Source organism: Pangasianodon hypophthalmus, chromosome 7, assembly GCF_027358585.1.
Source record: "Pangasianodon hypophthalmus isolate fPanHyp1 chromosome 7, fPanHyp1.pri, whole genome shotgun sequence".
NCBI classification, from domain to species: domain Eukaryota; kingdom Metazoa; phylum Chordata; class Actinopteri; order Siluriformes; family Pangasiidae; genus Pangasianodon; species Pangasianodon hypophthalmus.
Genome location: NC_069716.1, coordinates 19,349,154 through 19,367,305, shown reverse-complemented (window position 1 = coordinate 19,367,305; position 18,152 = coordinate 19,349,154).

Below are 18,152 nucleotides of genomic sequence, written 5' to 3'. Positions count from 1 at the left end.
CCACTGGGAATGCTAAGTAACTGAGTGAGGTAGTTGAAATTGAGTGGCTGAACACTTTCTGAATTACTGATTGTTTTGCTCTGTGAGCAGAGAACAATGGTTACTTAATAGTGTTCACTTTACTGAAGAGGCATGAAGAAGTGTTTTTTTGAATATTCATACAACTCAGACACATCTTTATGAGATATTTTGGAAAAGGAGGAAAATAAAAAGCTGGTTCTCCACAGGGCATTAGGTGCTAATCCATGATTTACTCTGATTTCCCTTGGCTTTGGTCTGTGAAGCTCTCAGTTAGGGAAGATGAGCGTGAAGCAGAACTGAGCCACTCAGCAATTCAACGCTCTGGTGCAGGTGGAAACCCTGCTTCTTTGGACACTTCTTTACCACTTTCTACTGAGTTTCTTTGATAAACTTTTACTTTAAGCATTCTTACTGTAGTAAAGCAGCATTAGAGGCTCCTTAACTAGCTATAGATTAGACATGACATTACCAGCTATCAAACTAACTTTAGCTAAGTATTATTCAATAGTCAATTTGTTGACAAAAGGGTTGTGACAGGCCTGAAGCTTAAAGTACTTCCCAAATAGCACTGGATACCAGGCCAATTTCAGTTGAATTTAGACACAAATAGTGCAGTTATGGTAATGGCAAGTGTACTGTGGACCAAAAGTGGATCAAAATCCACCTTAATTTTTTTTTTAATGATAATGACCAAATTTCAACCAAATTTAATTTCAGGTGAAAAAGTAGCTCAGCTTTAAGCTCTGCAGTGAGGTGCAGCCTCATCAGGGCAGAAGTGTGGTTATATTCAGACAGCTCAAGATGTGTTCACTGCCATTATTCCACAGGAGTATGTGGTGGAGTTGAAATGGTAAATGTGTCCCATTATTGGGACATTAGTCATTTGCTAGGAGGACCATATGTAAGTGTTTTTGTTCACTTGAGTTTGACTTGTTAGCAAAATCAAACTTAGAATGGTTGTGCCCTTCCTGGACACTTTGGAGAAGGTCATAGCAAGTGCCCATCTCATTATTTTAATCTTACGTTGACAACATCAGCAAAGAATGTTTGTCTGTTTAAGGCTTGCATATAAAGGTGTGTATGGGAATATTTTTTAATCCCACTCCTGCCTACTCCTGTAGATGCTCTTGACCAATCCCGCATGCTTCTGCAGTTACTATTATTTTTTATTATTATTTCCCAAAATAGAAACAAAGAAATATTTAAAACCAGCATGGCCCTGACCCTGACCAGGATAAAGAAATTACTGAAGGTGAATAAATAAATGTTGTAAATGTGTTGCACAGCACTGCATGAGCACCCAGTATGTTCCTGTTTTAATGAACATGGCCTTTCTGTGTCCTGCAAGCTTAATATCTGACTGCCTGCTCACACCAGCATGAAAATAAAAACCTCGTGCCCTTTTGATTATTTTGTTGCACACTCTCACAACTCTACTTGCACTGCATACATATTAAAAATTTAAATTACAATCTCTCTGTACATAAATGGATCTATGGACAGTGGCTCAATGTTTGGTGTTATGATCCAGTGATCAATAAGATTGTGAGGTTAAATCCCATGACTACCATAGAGACACTGTTGGGTCCTTGAGTCCTTAACCCTCCACTGCTCAGCTATGTGCTCAGATGGTGCATGTATCCTGTTTCAATTTGGCAGATGATTTTGGATAAAGACCTCTGTCCAATGAATAACCTTAATGTAATACACTGTGAAACATGCTGAAACCTATTATTTCTGTCACTCAGTCTTGGGGAAAGAGTCAGTCCTCAGAATAGCAATAGACTGAGAAAGAGGATGAGGACACTGCAGAAATATTATACAAATGGATTTTGTATTTGGTGGCCATTAATCAGTAACTGTATCGATTTAATATGTAAGGAAGCTCTCTGCAGATTGAACACTATGCAGCACTTTCATTAGTACATCATTAATAAGCAGGAACAAATCATTAGTTATTCAGAATTTGACAATTAACAAATCTTTAATAATGATAGTTCATGTCATCATTAATATGTGTATACACTATTATTGGATCTTTAAAAACAACAAACCAAAGTTAGTCAGAACCCTGAAAATTAACAAATGACAATTCATCTACTAGCTCATGTGTGCACTCATGATTATAACGTACATGTTTTCCTGTACCTTAAAAATATATAGTCCTTCATTACAATTGAAGTTGGAAAATAATTTCAGTTACAAATAATCAGTGAGAAGAACAGCTTCCTAATAAACATATTATCATTTATCGATTGTGTATTTGATGATGAAATATTCTTTAATGTGTAAGTGTGTAAAGGGTGTAATGGTTCTATGGTTTTACGGCTCTATGGTTATCTGTATGGAGCTAAAAAATCTTTTACATATATTAACAAATGTAGTGTGTAATACATAAATTCAAGAGTTATAGGCCTTTTTACCCAACCTAAGTGGAAATTGCTCATATATAATATTTTTTCTATTAGGAAAACCTGTACACCTACTCATTCATACAATTATCTAATCAGACAATCATGTGGATGCAGCGCAATGCAAAAAATCATGCGGATAAAGGTCAAGAGCTTCAGTTAATGTTTACATCAACATCAGAAAGGGGGAAAATATGATCTCAGTGATTTTGACCTTGGCATAGTTGTTGGTGCCAGCTGGGCTGTTTTGAGTATTTCAGAAACTGCTGATTTTCATGCAGAACAGTCTATAGAGTTTACACCGAATGATGCAGAAAAAAAAATCCAGTGAGAGGCAGTTCTGCAGGCAGAAACACCTTGTTGATGGGAGTATAACAGATGATTTGTTTATCAATATTAAATGATTACACATGATCAATTATTAATAACAATTTGTTAATTGCCAAATTCTGGATAACAAATGCTTTTTTCCTTATCTATTAATGAGGCATTAATGATAGTTATTACTAAGTGTTACCTAAATTGTTTTAGTCTGTAAATGATGTTGCACATGCTGTTCTGGGGAAAACTCTTATACCGGTAGTGTTCTCATTCTGTAGGCAGGTAAAACGGAGAAGGAGGAGAATGGGAATTTGCAGGAAAGAGGAAAACAGATTTGCTTTTCGGGCTGGAGCAGTTTTTCTGTCAATCTGTTGACAGGAGATTAGCCATCTCCCTGTAGCTGTGAAACAGCCGCTAATCCTACCTCTCTTTAATCCAGTATGCTACACAGAGCATGCCTATGTTTATTCACAGCGTCTGCCAGAAACTCCAACACTCTGAGAATTTTTAGACCAGCAGGATGAGGTAGTTACATTCCTCCGGTACTTAATAAATTTCCGACAGACTGACTGTATTGTAAGATTTGAAGTCCATTCTAATTGTTAATTACACATTTGCACTTGAACCAATGATCTATCGATCTATCTATCTATCTATGTATGTATGTATATATATATATATATATATATATATATATATATATATATATATATATATATATATATATATATATATATGTTCTTGAAATAAAGTGTGTTGAACTCTAGGTTAATTCAGTAATCGGGATAAATGTTGGAGTATTGAATCAATATTCAATTCCACAAGAAAATTCCACAAGACAATTCTGCACCAGCTATATAGAAGTAAATCTGCAAAACACTATGACTGTAAAAGTGCCTGTACATGAATGCGAAGCAAGCTCTGTGCAGGGCAGACTGACTGAAACAATTTGCTGCAGTATGGGGTATTTCACAGAATGAAGAGAGAAGATGTTCCTTAACTCATTCTGTTGCCTTGCAGAGCACGAGTCCTATATCGGGGAGGAGCAAGATAAGGGGAACTGTAATTGCTGGCCCTTTTTTCTCTTTGATGAAAAAAAAATAATACAGCACATAGCATACACAATTTTCTGCCAATTATTGCTGACAGATAAAAGCATAACCACTGGAAGTTCAGCTCTGCTAGAATAGAAAATGCCTTGAAATGACTGAAACTTTTTGAATAGCGGGTTTCTGAGGAAAAGATTGGATTACTGGAAATTTTAATTGATAGGCAAATCCTGTATCTCTTCAACAAAGGACTAAAACATAGTAGAAAGGGCTGTTCTTCCATTTTACACCATTTATAGTTGTACTCTATTGTTTTGCAGAAAACTGTGTTAATTGTGCATATTAGCAGTATCAATCTATTTTTCCATTTTAATTCAGAATGCATAACATTGAGTGGTTACAGAATACTAGCTATATGGATAAAATACAAGAATTCTACTGCTTTCTACCACTACTTCTTGATAAGTCCTCCCTGACCACTCCCTGGATCTGAGGTAATAAATGATTGACTTGGTGAAAAATCAATCTGTCCACTGTGACAGAATAAACCTGTGCTTAAATCAGTCAGCCAAGCCTCCTCTCCTTAATCACATAAACGTGTTCTGATAAATGCACTGTTTACCTGCTCTTCCATCACTAAGGATAAAGGAATTGGAGGAAGCTCATTATAGGCTGAGTCTTCTGTAAATTTTTCCAAATCCTCTAGGGAAAGAGTGAGAGACACTGATGCATTTACATGCATAAAATACAAGCAAAAAATAAGCACAAATCCGGTTTGGTAACACATTGTAAATTGAATACTTTAGAGACGCTGTTTGCTGAATTATTTCCAGACTGCCATAAAAACACATGACCTTTACAGCCTACTGGTCTTCAAAGTTTAAAGGGGCATTTCACTGGCTTTGTCTCTTTAATGAAAAGTAGTGAGATCACATTAGCATTGTGCAATTAGTCTCGGTTAGCTCTCCATTATCATTACCATATTAGTTTATATGAGATTTGTAATTGGTTTTGTTGTTGAAGGTTATGGTCTATGCCTTGGTCTTTCTGAGGTAGTAGTGGGGAATAGCTCCACAAGAACTAAATGACATTTTTTTTCCTTTACAGTTTTACTTCTTATCATGTAATGACTTGCAACAAGGGGTGTACACTGAGGCAATCACTTTTCTTCGCCAACTCCACAACTGTTTCGTTTTAACTTGCACAATAACAGTGTCACAAATTACCATTAGCAGACATGCTAATTTTAATGTTAATGCAGGATGGTAAATTTGTTAATAAATACAATCTTATGTACGAAGTAGTCAACTGATAGAATAAAAAAGCAAATTATTTCACTAATAATTTCTACATGTAGTCAATTTACAGGCCAATGATATTCTTAAATTCAGGATGCCAGCAATAAATGTTTTATTTATTAAGTTTATTAAACATTTTCTGTACTTTATATGAAACTAACACACCCTATTACGCCATTTTGACAATAGAGGTTAAAGAATAGAAGTTAGAGACAAGTTAGTGAAAAACAAGGACATTCAGCCTAATTTTCAGGTTTTATTTTCCACTGTATATAAGAGCCAGAAACTAAAAGAAATACACCCTTCTGTTAGAATAATTGCGAAGGAAATTAGGAGTTCAGCTCGGTTATCAGGGAAATGCTTACCATGCACAAATATCTGGTTAGGTTTACTTTGTAATGTTTCACAGCTAAGTGTCTCAGCTGTTTGCTTGAGGAAGCAAAATGCTGTGTAAAAAGGAAAGTTTAAAAGACAGTATAGGTGAAGGAAAGGAAAAGGTCCTGTCTTCCTGCTCATAAAAATGCACTTCTATGACAGTAAAAATGCACAGTAAAAACAAATCATAACAATACATTAAGAAGCAAAATCTCAACCTATTTTTCTGATTGACACACCACGCACATGCAGGTGCTTAGCTTGAATTTCTAGCCAGCCCATTCAGATTAGTAAAATTACCTGCATGCATTTCATGACTACAAGGCTGGCAATTTTTTTGTGTAAAGAATTCAGGACAGTTTTTTCAGATGTGTCTAGACCACCACTATTAAAGACAATCACTTTCCTTTAGGACTAATAAAGCAGATTGCATTTTTCTCTCTTGGCTGTCAATTGCAATATGATGTCGCATAAAACCATGAGACGATATACACAAGGTAAAATACAAATAAGAAGTAGGCAAAGAGTCAACTATGTCTTAGATTAGAGACATTTTTATGTCATTAAATATGTCAATAATTACATCAATAAAAAGTATATCATATATATATATGTCAATAAAAGTTATTATGTCAATAAAAGTAAAAGACCAAGCTCTTGATAACAGGCATTGACCATACTTGCTGTCTCTGTATGATCATTTCTTCAAATGCTTTGAACAGGCTGGGGTTCTTAAAACCACAGTCACATGTTTATTAAGGAGTAACACAATTAGTGTTACTCCTTAATAAAACCAAAAATCCTATCAGGTAAGGATTCAACCAGGATATCTATTACAGTCAATGTAAGCAGTATCATCTAGGGATGTGCATGGGTAACAGTTTGAGGCACCAGTATTCAAATACTGGTTATATGTTTTACCCTTCACCTACATGAGGTTAGGGAGAAAATATGAAAAAGATAAGCCATGCCTGACAATATTTTGATGCAGAAAACACTGTCATGGTGTGCTAGATAGAGATCTGGACTATCTTTGGGGTGTTTCCAATCCAACTTTGTTTGAAATTTGGTTTGAATTCACCATGAGTTACTTACATTGTTGTAATTTTAGCATGATATGAATGGGTATGAAGCTGATGATTCTTTCCACCATTATAAGTCTGGTATCTCCATTTACTGTTCATTCTCAGACTGAAGTGATTGGAATCGAATGCAGCCCCTGATGAATGATTTCATGTAGTTCCAATAATTACCCTGTAGACAATTTCCTGTGATTGCTGTAACAGTAGTGAGGTGAAATGGTTGAGTCATGAGATAATTGTCTGGAGATGAAATGGTGTGAGGAACTGTATTCTCACAGGTAATGTATTATCTTCCTGATAATACGAAGTGAATCTGCATGATTAGGACAAAATTGCTATGTGACCTGTGAAGACCAGCTGGTCAATGCCTGTTAGTTTCATATTGGCTGTTGATAGTAGTAGTGATGCCAAGCCTACTGTTTCTCAGAAGATAGAGTTCATTTTGTTGTAATTAATCAGTGTTGATTCACTAGTAATTTCACTCTTGATTAGTGAGCTATTAGAAAGATCAGCAACGTTATAAGTTTTAAGCAAGGACCAATCATTGTTGAGACCTAATTTAATTTTTCATGGACTCTTGCAGTATAAATCAATATGTAAAAAGCTACAATTCTTCAGGAATAAGGTAATTATGTACTCTGTTTATGTTGTTATCAAGTAGTAATGGAAGAGCAGACTACAAACTGGGTTCAGAAACAAAATATCCATACTCCTTTTGCCCCTTTGTCACTTTTTTAAATCCCTGTTTAGTGAGAGGTCAATATAATTTGGCCAAGTCAATGATTCAGCATTTGATTTAACTGCAGGTCATAACTGAGCTATAGTCAGTTCTAATAGTCAGTCTAGACTCAAAGCTAACAAGGTTGTAATGCTGCTAAGCCTGTGTGATCTGAAATGACCATATGCTATAGGCAGCCGAGACAATGCATGCTGAATCTGAAATAAGCAGTGCAGTACCAGCAAGACTGAAAGCTATTGCTTCCTTGGCATTGACAATGCCTTGTGTGTCCTGACAAGACCTTGCAAAAATTACATAATATTTTAACCATTTCTAAACATGCATACAGATAACCTTTCCTCTAAATAAAAGACTTTATTTAATAAACTTACCAGTTGGCTATAAAAACCTATAAAGCTATAAGTAGTAATGGTGGTGGATGTGTAACTTTTTCTAGATTGGAGGCATTTTTAAAGAGATTGTTTGAGAAATGATTATCAGTAGTAACAATTTTTTCCTGTCAGGAAAAATACAGTATTTTCTTTTTCTCAGCAGGACTGCACCAAGTAATAGATTGTTTCATAGCCAAAAGGTACAAATCTCACACTAATCCAGAGATTTGTTTCTTATTTCTAAGGCATTTTACTGACATAATTGATGTGGTTTCTTCTTTTATCTGTGCATCTCCCTAAATCAGCTCAGAACTTTCACAGTTATTCACTCTCGCTAATGATTTTATCTATTGTGAGACAGGTTGAGCACATGGATTAAAGCTCTCCATTACACTACTGATTTCTATTATATATATTGATCACTTCTGAGATAGTATAGTTTTATTGGCAAAAATATTTGTTTGTTCAAACATTTGTTTCCATGTAGAACTCTACAACAGAGTATCTCCAATTTTTGGAAGCTGAGAACCCTTCAAGAACCCATTTTTACTAAACTCAAGCTTGAATTTGTAATTAATTTGTATAAATAATCTGTGCTACTACCACCTAACACACTCCTATGCCTCAGACAGTTTGGAAACTCTTGCAGATTGTCATGTGATGGAGTCGGAGACAGATGCAATTACAGGTTGGCTTTTTTTTTTTTTTTTTTGCTTCCAAAACTTGAAGCAAAAACCATAAACAGGGACAGGCAGAAAGTCAGGCGATCAGCAAACAGCACAACGTAGGCAAATCCAGAATCCAAGAACTAAGCACCAAGGCAAGATCAAAAACCAGAAAAGTGAGATATACAATGCAAGGCTGGGTAAATCAGGTAAAAGCACACTGAGTGTTACTTCACAAAGAGTCTTTGTAAGAGTCTGTGTTTATGTAGGGTGTGTGATTGGGAAAAGGTGTGCATGGTTAGAAAATGGGTGACTGTGAACGTGCAGGTGAAGTGTTGTGCTGGCGATTGTAGTCCGTGGCAGCCATGTTTGTAGGCTGTGGCGTGTTCTTGGAAGTGGAGTTTGTGGTGGATTCCGGCGCTGACATGACACAGATTTTTGCTCAGATTTCTGTGCTGCTTCAGAGAAGCTTTGATGTAGACAATAAAATTGCTCATTTGTAAAGGCCAAAGAGTGAAGTTAACAAGCCAAAGATAAACACCCTTAGGACCTAATATAGTGTTACATTCTGCTATAATAAGTAAATACATCCACAAAGTGTATACTGGCAGTTTTGACAGATGTTGTTAGTTTGTAATGTTGCTGCATTAATGTGTTTGTTGCTGATCAATTAACAGTGTAATTAAGGCAAGTGGGCTCCAGATGGGATTTTCCTGCACTAGCAACTGAGAACTACTCCTATGGGGACTGGAATGGATTGAGATTTGGCTTTCCATACAGCACTAGTGTTGCACAGTAGCGCTGGGTGATTGCTTGGACGGCCTTGAGAACACCTCTGTATTTGGAATGATAAATAGCAGCAATATTAAGACAAGCAAGGATTTCAAGGGTAGTGATTTGGAATAGAAATATGGCATCTACTGCAGTAGATAGAAGGACAGATGGGTTTGTGTATAGTGTCAGTGTGTTCCTGGAAGAGGAAAAAGAATGAAAGGGAAAGTGGGAGGATAAAATGAAAGAGAGAGAGAGAGTCTTGTGTATAAGTATGTCATTTTGGACTGGTGTGCTTGAACTGAGTTAGATCAGGGGAAAGTACAACTATCTTGCCCTAAGACTCATACCAACAAAATGATCTGAACATCTTGAGGTGCAACAATACTACCTTTCATCTATTTAAAGAATACTAATTTACACTCAGTTAATTAAAATGTTATTTTGTATTTCTTTTTGAATTTCCTTATCCATCCATTCCTTATCATTCATTTTAAATATTTATTTCATAATTGCTTACAAAACGTTATAATGACACAAAACATTTGGTGACTTGTTCAAAATAATATGTTCATCTACCAAACCATGCAAATTTACATGCTTTATTATTCATTCAAATGTATTCCCAAAACATACAACAATCATGATTAGGTATTGGTAAATAGGGCATGGCTCATGATGAAAAGCTTTGCTAATTAAATTTGGCTCTTGGCATACAGATATGGTAGCATAAGCATTAACTCTATCCAACCTACACTTTATTGTTGCCAACTTGCCAAATTTCTATTATCCTTAATGAGTTTTAATATAAACCTGAACAAGACACATCAAACTACTACAGTGGACATGCCTCTCTTCTTGTGCTCTTCTCCTATGTGTTCCACTGATCTACATTTTAAAATAAAAGACAAAACTCCTAAAGTATGTTTTCCAGTTCTTACAATTGGATGTTCTTCAGATGCAGAGCCAGCTCCCTTTAAATGCTCATTGATGGAACCTATTTTTCATTCTGAATAGAAACACATTTGTCAATGGAGTGGATTCAATGATGGCTGAATGAGTGGATGCTGAAGGAAGAGGAGAAAAGTGACAACACATCAGTGAATCATGTCCATTACAGAGAAAGAGGTGGGAGAAAGGGGTGAACTTTCCATCAATATCAAAGTAGACCAGGGTTTAGATGAAATGGCATTTCAAATGACTTGAGTCTGTTTATGTCTTGTTGTATGAGAGAATCAAATATGCAGTGTAGTTATTTCCCCAGACAAAGTTGACTCATACAGAGACTGCAGGGCTTGTAAGGATGTCATATGGACTAAAGACAGGGTTCTTTTCTCAGGTCAAAGCAAATGGAAAGATAATATGAAAGAAAAAAAAATAGACAGAAAAGCAACAACAGAGGAAATGGAAATGTTTGTGGGAAATGGACCTTCCAGGGCTGATAATCATGCACTATCATAACAAAACAAAGCAAATCAACACAGCAATGAAACTGGCGCACAAACGGTAGGAACACTTTTAAAATATCAACATTAAAAATGTTGTAAATTATTACAAAAAGCTAGTTTTATATGTATAAAAAATACATTTCTTAATTGTATCACCTTGTCTTATATCATTTCTTATATGAATTTCTTAATCAAGCAATTTATCAGTGTCCCTGAGTAACTTAATTAACTCTTGCAAAAATAAACCATTACAAAATCTACAAATAGCATAAAACGTGAATAGTTATTGAATCAGAATCTTTTATTTGGCAAGTATGAGATGTACAAAGAATTTCCTTTAGTGAGGTTTCACATAAATTAAATACAACAGTGTGATGCAATATGGCAATACAATACAATACAATACAATACAGTAAAGTGCAAAAATGCAGTAACAAAATGTAATAAGTACAATATAACAATACAAATAAAATAATACAGTAATAATAAAGTGTAGTGTAAAAATACCAAATACCTAAGTACTGCCAGTGGTGAAAAATGTTCAAATGATTGAGTTTGAAGTGGTGAGTAATTACAAAAATGGTACAATCTGTATGTATGGAGAAAAAGTACAGTTAAATATCTCAGCAATGAGTGATTTGTGCAATTACATTAAGAGTGTTATTGCTCTATGCAGTAAAGTGCCCATGTGTGGAGTGCCAGTGCTGAGGAAAGAGAGCGTCTGAGATGTGGCTACTCACTCTGACATTCTGCTTCCTATTAGAGAGGAAATTGAGAATTCAGTGGTGAATATATGGAGATACACTGAGCTGCCTCAGTTTATCCACAAGTAGGTCGGTGATGCTAGCAGAGTTGTAGTCCAGAAACAGAATGTGTTATCAGTGTGAGAGCTGTTCACATGCTGTAGAATGTATTGCAGAACGAAGCCAATGGCATCATCTGCAGACCTGAGTTATCCATGCTTATTCTCATTATTTCATAACACATTTTATTAAAAAATTATTAACATAATTGTCCCTATATCTGCAATTGACCCTGTTACTCTGATTAAAATCCTCTTTAAATGAATAAGTTTTTTATATATATATATATATATATATATATATATATATATATATATATATATAAAATGACTCCAAACGTCATATAAGTTATACTGGGTATACTCATGCAAACCATCATAATATCTATGTGATATATCTATGTGTGCTCCAATGAGCTCCCATGTGATATGTAACCAACAAAGGTTAGAAACATCAACCCTATTACCACCCTAGTATTAGTATTATTGTTATTATTATTATTATTATTATTATTATTATTATTATTTAATTCATGCATTTCCTAAAAGTCTTACATCCATACTGAAACGTGAAAACAATAGAAAATGCCATGCTATGTTTGCGCACTGGGTGTCTGACCCATGACCTCTTTCACACCCCAGTTTTGGCTGTATACAATACAAACCAGTCAAAAATGTAACTGAAATACAAATTATAGAAAACAGAATTGCAAAATGTTCCGTCATCTTTGTGGAGATCATATGATCATATGATCATTTTAAAAATCTAGATTTTGCCTTGTCCACACTACACAAAAATGGCATTTTCAGATTTATTCACATTGTAGATCTTACTTGAAAAGATGCATTTTCAAATTTACCCCTGTTATAGCCCCTAGTGCAAGATAACAGTAACACAGGTTACAAGGTAAAGCTTGCAGAATATAACATTAAGTCTTTTAAGAATACAACATTTTATCAATTTGAAATGTGAGAATAAATGTTGTATAGGTGGGCACTTTATTAGGTACAGTTGAGGCCAAAGGTTTACATACACCCAGGCTAAAGACATTTCATGTTACCATACATTTCCTGTTTTAAGGCTGCTAGGGTGTCTTATTTATTACTTGTCCATAGTAATTTCAAAATAATAAATATGAGATTTATTTAAGCTTTTTTTAAAACAGATTTTTAGTGGGTCAAATATTTGAATATACTTTGTTAGTATTTGGTGGCATTGCCTTTTAATTGCTTGAATTTGAATCAAACACTTGTGGTAGACTTCCACAAGCTTCTCACAATACTTTTTGCTCATTCCTCCCGATAGAACTGGTGTAACTCAGCCAGGTTTGTGGGCCTCCTTGTTCAGACGTAATTTTTCAGTTCAGTCTACTAATTTTCTATGGGATTCAGGTCAAAGCTTTGTGAAGGTCAAATGGTATCCAAGAATTTCACTCCTCCAAAAGGCTGGTGATCACCTGCAAACTTCAGTCTGGCTTTTTTATGCCGGTTGTGGAGTAGAACTGAGGTGGAAAATTTATTCTGAATCTCAATAACCAATTTTTCAAGTTCCTATGTCTGTTGGAGACACATTGCTGCAACACAAATCTGTCAACTTGACATAAGTCTGATAACTGGAGTGTTCTCATCTTCAGTAACCGCTTTATCCGGATCAGGACCATGGTGGATGTGGAGCCTATCCCCACAGCATTCCAGTCCATCACAGGGCAGCATTCACACGCATTCACATACTCATTCACTCCTAGGGACAATCATAGACATATATAGACAATCCACCTACCTACATATTTTTGGGGCTCAGGCTTGAACCCGAGACCCTGAAGCTGTAAGGCGATAATGCTACCCTTCTGAGCACCAACGCTGAGCTCAGATCTGATTACCCTGGTTGCAAATGCACTAGCTAAAGGCTCATGTGGCAGCAGGGGTGGTCAAGCGTCAGCTACGGATGGAGAGGAGGCAGGTTGAACTGGCAGGTAAAATGTGATGCTTCTCACCTGTGTGTGATTACCGCCAGGTTACTTATATGTGCTTTGTTTGTTCTTTCAGAAAAGAATGTCATGAACCAGAGAGAGTGGGACAGAGCTGAAAAGGTTGCACATAACATAAACCTGTCTCCTGGGTTTCGGTACCACTATAAAACCCTGTGTGTGTGAAGGTCAGTGGGAAGGAGGACTTGGGAGATAGGCAGACTTTGACAGAGCTTTGGGGGTCACTTAATTTTCCAACTAGCGCTTTTCAGCATGCTTTTAACACCGCTTATTTTACGTGACCTCTGTCAGCTCTCTCTCTGGTTCACAGCATTGTTTTCTGAAAACACAAAGCACATATAAGTAACCTGATCATAATGTTTTACCTGCCGATTTAACCCACCTCCTCTCTATCTGCAGCTGACGCCTGACCACGCCCCTGCTGCCACAGCTTATTATACCACAACACTGTTGAATTCTCAGAAGTGATTGGTCAGAAGGTTTTGATTAATTTTCTATAAGAGCATGGCTCTGATAGCAGTGCCAGCTGTAATTCCAATCCCAGGTTTATATTAATAGTCTTATTCTAAAATGTTATCGTTTCTATGGTAACAGCCCATTCACAGGCACTTGTATGGCAGACACTAGGCTAATAATAAAAGATTAAAAAACAGAGGACTTTGCACTGTCTGGTTTCTTAGTCACATAACAAACTGCATTTGTTTTGTCATTAACTTCAAGAGACAGGCTGGCGAGGGAATGCCTGTTAATAGCTGTTAAAACAACTGACAACATAGAACTGACAACAAAACGACAACAAGAACTAACTTGTCTTTCAGTCACTCCACAACATTAAACGTAACTGTAAGTAGTTAAAAAGTATGATGTGTCATTCATTAATAAGTAAAAAATTAGAACTGTTGGAACATTACAGTTAAAAGCTTTTTTTTGGAATCAGACTTAAATAATTATGAGTGACAGCAATGGGGACTACAGAAGGTTGTACCACAGAATTTTGTTTTGTGTGTGTTGGACCAGTAAAACATATCCCACTTTTTTTTATCCCATTTTTAATAGAAGGTAAAAAGTAGAAAATTAAGTTTTAAAAATGCATAATACTATGTCAAAAAAGGTATCCATTTGGAAAGAATAAATAAAGTGAATAAAATGAACAATGACCTTTAATTCACACCACTAACAGAGATTTCGTCAGTTTGGATTTATAATGAATTTAACTTACAGTATAATACAGTAAAACCATTTACATTTTCTAATAAAAGTTTTGATTAAACAACATTTATGACTATATTATCTTTATCTGTGTATTCAATAATTTCGCATAATAATCCACCCAAACCTTTGACTGCTTCATTTAATATGACAGTAGGATTCTTCATGAAAAGGAATCCTCAGTGTTCTTTCTAATAATGTTGATATTGTCTTGCTGCTATTATGCCATTTCTATATTATTACCAGTACTAACAGTACTGAAGGATAATATTTAATATCTGTTCTAAAGTGTGGTGGGAATCTTCTCTTCACACCATCTCTCGATTCATGGGCCCCAGTTTGGTTTGTGCTGAATGATGACAAGACCCGCATTAATGCATTACAGACATGATGTGTGAGCGAAGTTTTTATAAGCAGTACTTAACTTTAAGTCTGGCAGTGTCAGTTAAAATGTTTGTTTGATAATCCACACCTGTCATTATTTGAACATTTATTCAGCAGCACGAATCAGTGCAATATGGAAAAGTGCTGACATCAGCTTACACTAATGATGCTGGCTCAGAGAAGGCACTTGATTAAAGTTTAGCTCAGAGAAAGGGAATCTCACTGCACCACAACACATTTGCTTTCTGTCTTGTATTTATTGCTTACTGCTGAAAAATCTGGTGACATCCTCTCAAGCTGTAACACCTTTACTGAGATAAGATGCCTTACTTTTTTTTTTTTTTAGTATTCTATACCACTGGTGTTTCCCCCCCTAATGCCTCAAGTTCCAATGCTTCAAGAATGACACTCAGCCCACACACCCACACTGTCCACATTTACATAATAGCAACAGTGGACAGGAAAATTCATAAATCTCCTCCATTTGACATCTCTGCATATCATCTCTTATGCTGCAAGAAAACTGGAAGCCCTAAGAATCTGAATAAATTTGCACCAGAAAAAGTGCTGTTTCATTTTAGACTAAATCATCAGGAGACTTTTTATACCAGTGTTTGCATTTCTGCACTGCTATTTTTTTTTTTATCATTATGATATGATGGAACTAGTCATTACCGGCTCTTTTCAGAGAAGTCTGGCCAATCAGATAAAGAATGCTAACATTTGCACTGATGATCTTCCAACCTCTATATTACTATTTCGATTATGTCCATATAAGTGCCATTCTCTATTTCCATCCTGAGATGAAACATTTTCTCAAGGCTGTGTATGTTACTCAGGACAAAATTGCATAAATGTGTGTCTTGTGCAGCAAATTCTACATTTAAATTGTTGCTTGATGGGAAAATATAAATATTGCAAGTAAAACATTGAAGGAAATAATAATATCTCATAAAGTTGAAAGAAAATGTTTTAGACGAGGATTGACATTTGGTGGTCTTGAATCTTCTTGTCAATCTAAATGAAATAGTAATGACAATTTGATAGGGACGTCAACAAGTGGAGCAATTATTATCAGCAGTTTATCATTTTCATTTCTCACGTGACAGTTCATTATATGCATTTATAGCCGATGAACAGGATAACATTTGCAGTTCCTCTATCTATATGCTGCCTGGTCTAATGGTTTTGCACATAATTGTAAATGTCACTCTTCTTTGAGCTGCCCATAAACTATGCATAAGGGGTATTTTACAGCCTATCAGTGGGCTTCTTGTCCTGTCAGTCTTGTATTATACTGAATGGATTCTTGAGTGGCTAATAATGGCTGATACTATTTCCTGCTTTGTAAGTCAGCCATGTGGAACAGTCAGGCCACTACACATGAGCTTTTATAGTATGAAACACTGTTGGATGTGTCTTTAATGCAGCAGGACTGGAGGTGCTTTGGACAGGAGAATCTGTGTGATTCATCCTTATACTTGTGCTTAGAGCTTCAAGATTGCACTTCCCAAAGAGTTTATGCCCAAGTCTTACCTGGGTCTCACCTGGATACTGTAAACTTGTACCTAAGAACTGCTGACATAATTATAAAGACAGTTGTGCTCATACTGGGTATCCTTTCAACACATTTACTGTTTGATGTTATGGTCTATCTTGTAGTGGAAGAGTAATGATTTACAATCCCTAGAAGTGTCACCTAGAAGAGGTTCCCTTTTGAGTCTGGTTGCTCTCGTTCGTCTCAGGGAGTTTTTCCTTGCCACTGTAGCTTCTGGCTTCCTTTTTGGGGAGCTAAATAAAAATCTACATCTGAGTTTTTGTAAAACTGCTTTGTGACAATGTCTATTGTTAAGTGCTATACAAATAAAATGGAAATGAACTGAATTGAAATGATACATACCCGTCTCACAAGTTGTCAGGGAAAACAGAGCACCATGGGACCATTTTTTAATCTTTTGTTGTTCACTTGAAGTAATTGAAATGCTCTTTGTAGAAGGTGGGGTTGCGTTAACATGGGTCTGCACTGGGAGGGGGAGTGTTTAGAGATGAGCTAGAGGGGTAATGACTAATGTAACACACCTAAGTCCTGTTTATGTGATTTCTTGATTCCTGAGCAGTGAGCTCAGGAAGCAAATTTGTGTGTGTGTGTGAACAAAGCTAAAGCGTGAGTGTGTGAGCAGAAAGCAGCAAGTGATCTGGAAAGTTGCAATATTATTTGTTTTGAAAAAATACTGACAGACTACAGCCTGACTACTTTGCCAAGAGCATAAGCACAAAAAAAAAAAAAAATCTCACGTGCGCTCTTACTCTGGATCTGCTGTGTTCTGTGAGCAGTGTACTGCCAAGATTTTCTTTTCTTTAGCTGACCACAGTCTTTGAATAGCCCTAATTAGTTGTGAATGATGGAGAGAGATGCAATTTATCCTGCAACATCTGGCATCTGTGTTCTGTAGCATTCTGCATGATAAAACTTAGACGTTTGTGTATGTATGTGTGCCTGAGTCTTACTAGAAATTCATGTTTCACACATTTGTACCCTTGCATTGTTCAATCAGATGTGTTTTTCACTGTGATAGACACAGATTTTCTTTGAATTGTTGTCATGCGATTCATTTTGGCAGGCTTGAACATCTTGAATTCTCTAATTCATCTTCTTAATTTCCATTTGGCACTGTCATTTGGATGAAGCTCTTTTGTCTTTGAACCAGGAATTAGTGTGTGAACAGCATTTTCACAGATTTACAGATAGTAAGACTTTCATGCTAGGACTTTGTGTGAAAGTCTGGCTTTTCCCAGAAACAAGCCAGGCTATTATCACATAGTACCTGCCTGCAGTTTATCCCGGGAAGGGCATTACATCCACAATGGTGGCATTTTGTCACACTGTACACCATAATACACCACCTGTCCTTTAGAAGTCACAGTCTCCGGCATACTAATTAAAGTGCTTAATAAACAAGCACACATCCATCTCATTGAACCATAGTCTGTTTGTATGGTCTACACGTTTCATTCATGAACTAAGGTTTCATACAATGTAATGTCTGAGCTTTAATAGAACTCTAGAGCTAACTCTGTTAAAACTAAACACCTTATGAATAACTTTTTAATAATAACTTTAATAATCTACTTATTATTAAATTCTATCCTGCTAGCTTTTGAGTCTGATATGTTAGGAGTCACATAGTGAAAAAAAAATCAAGAAATCTGCCACCAAA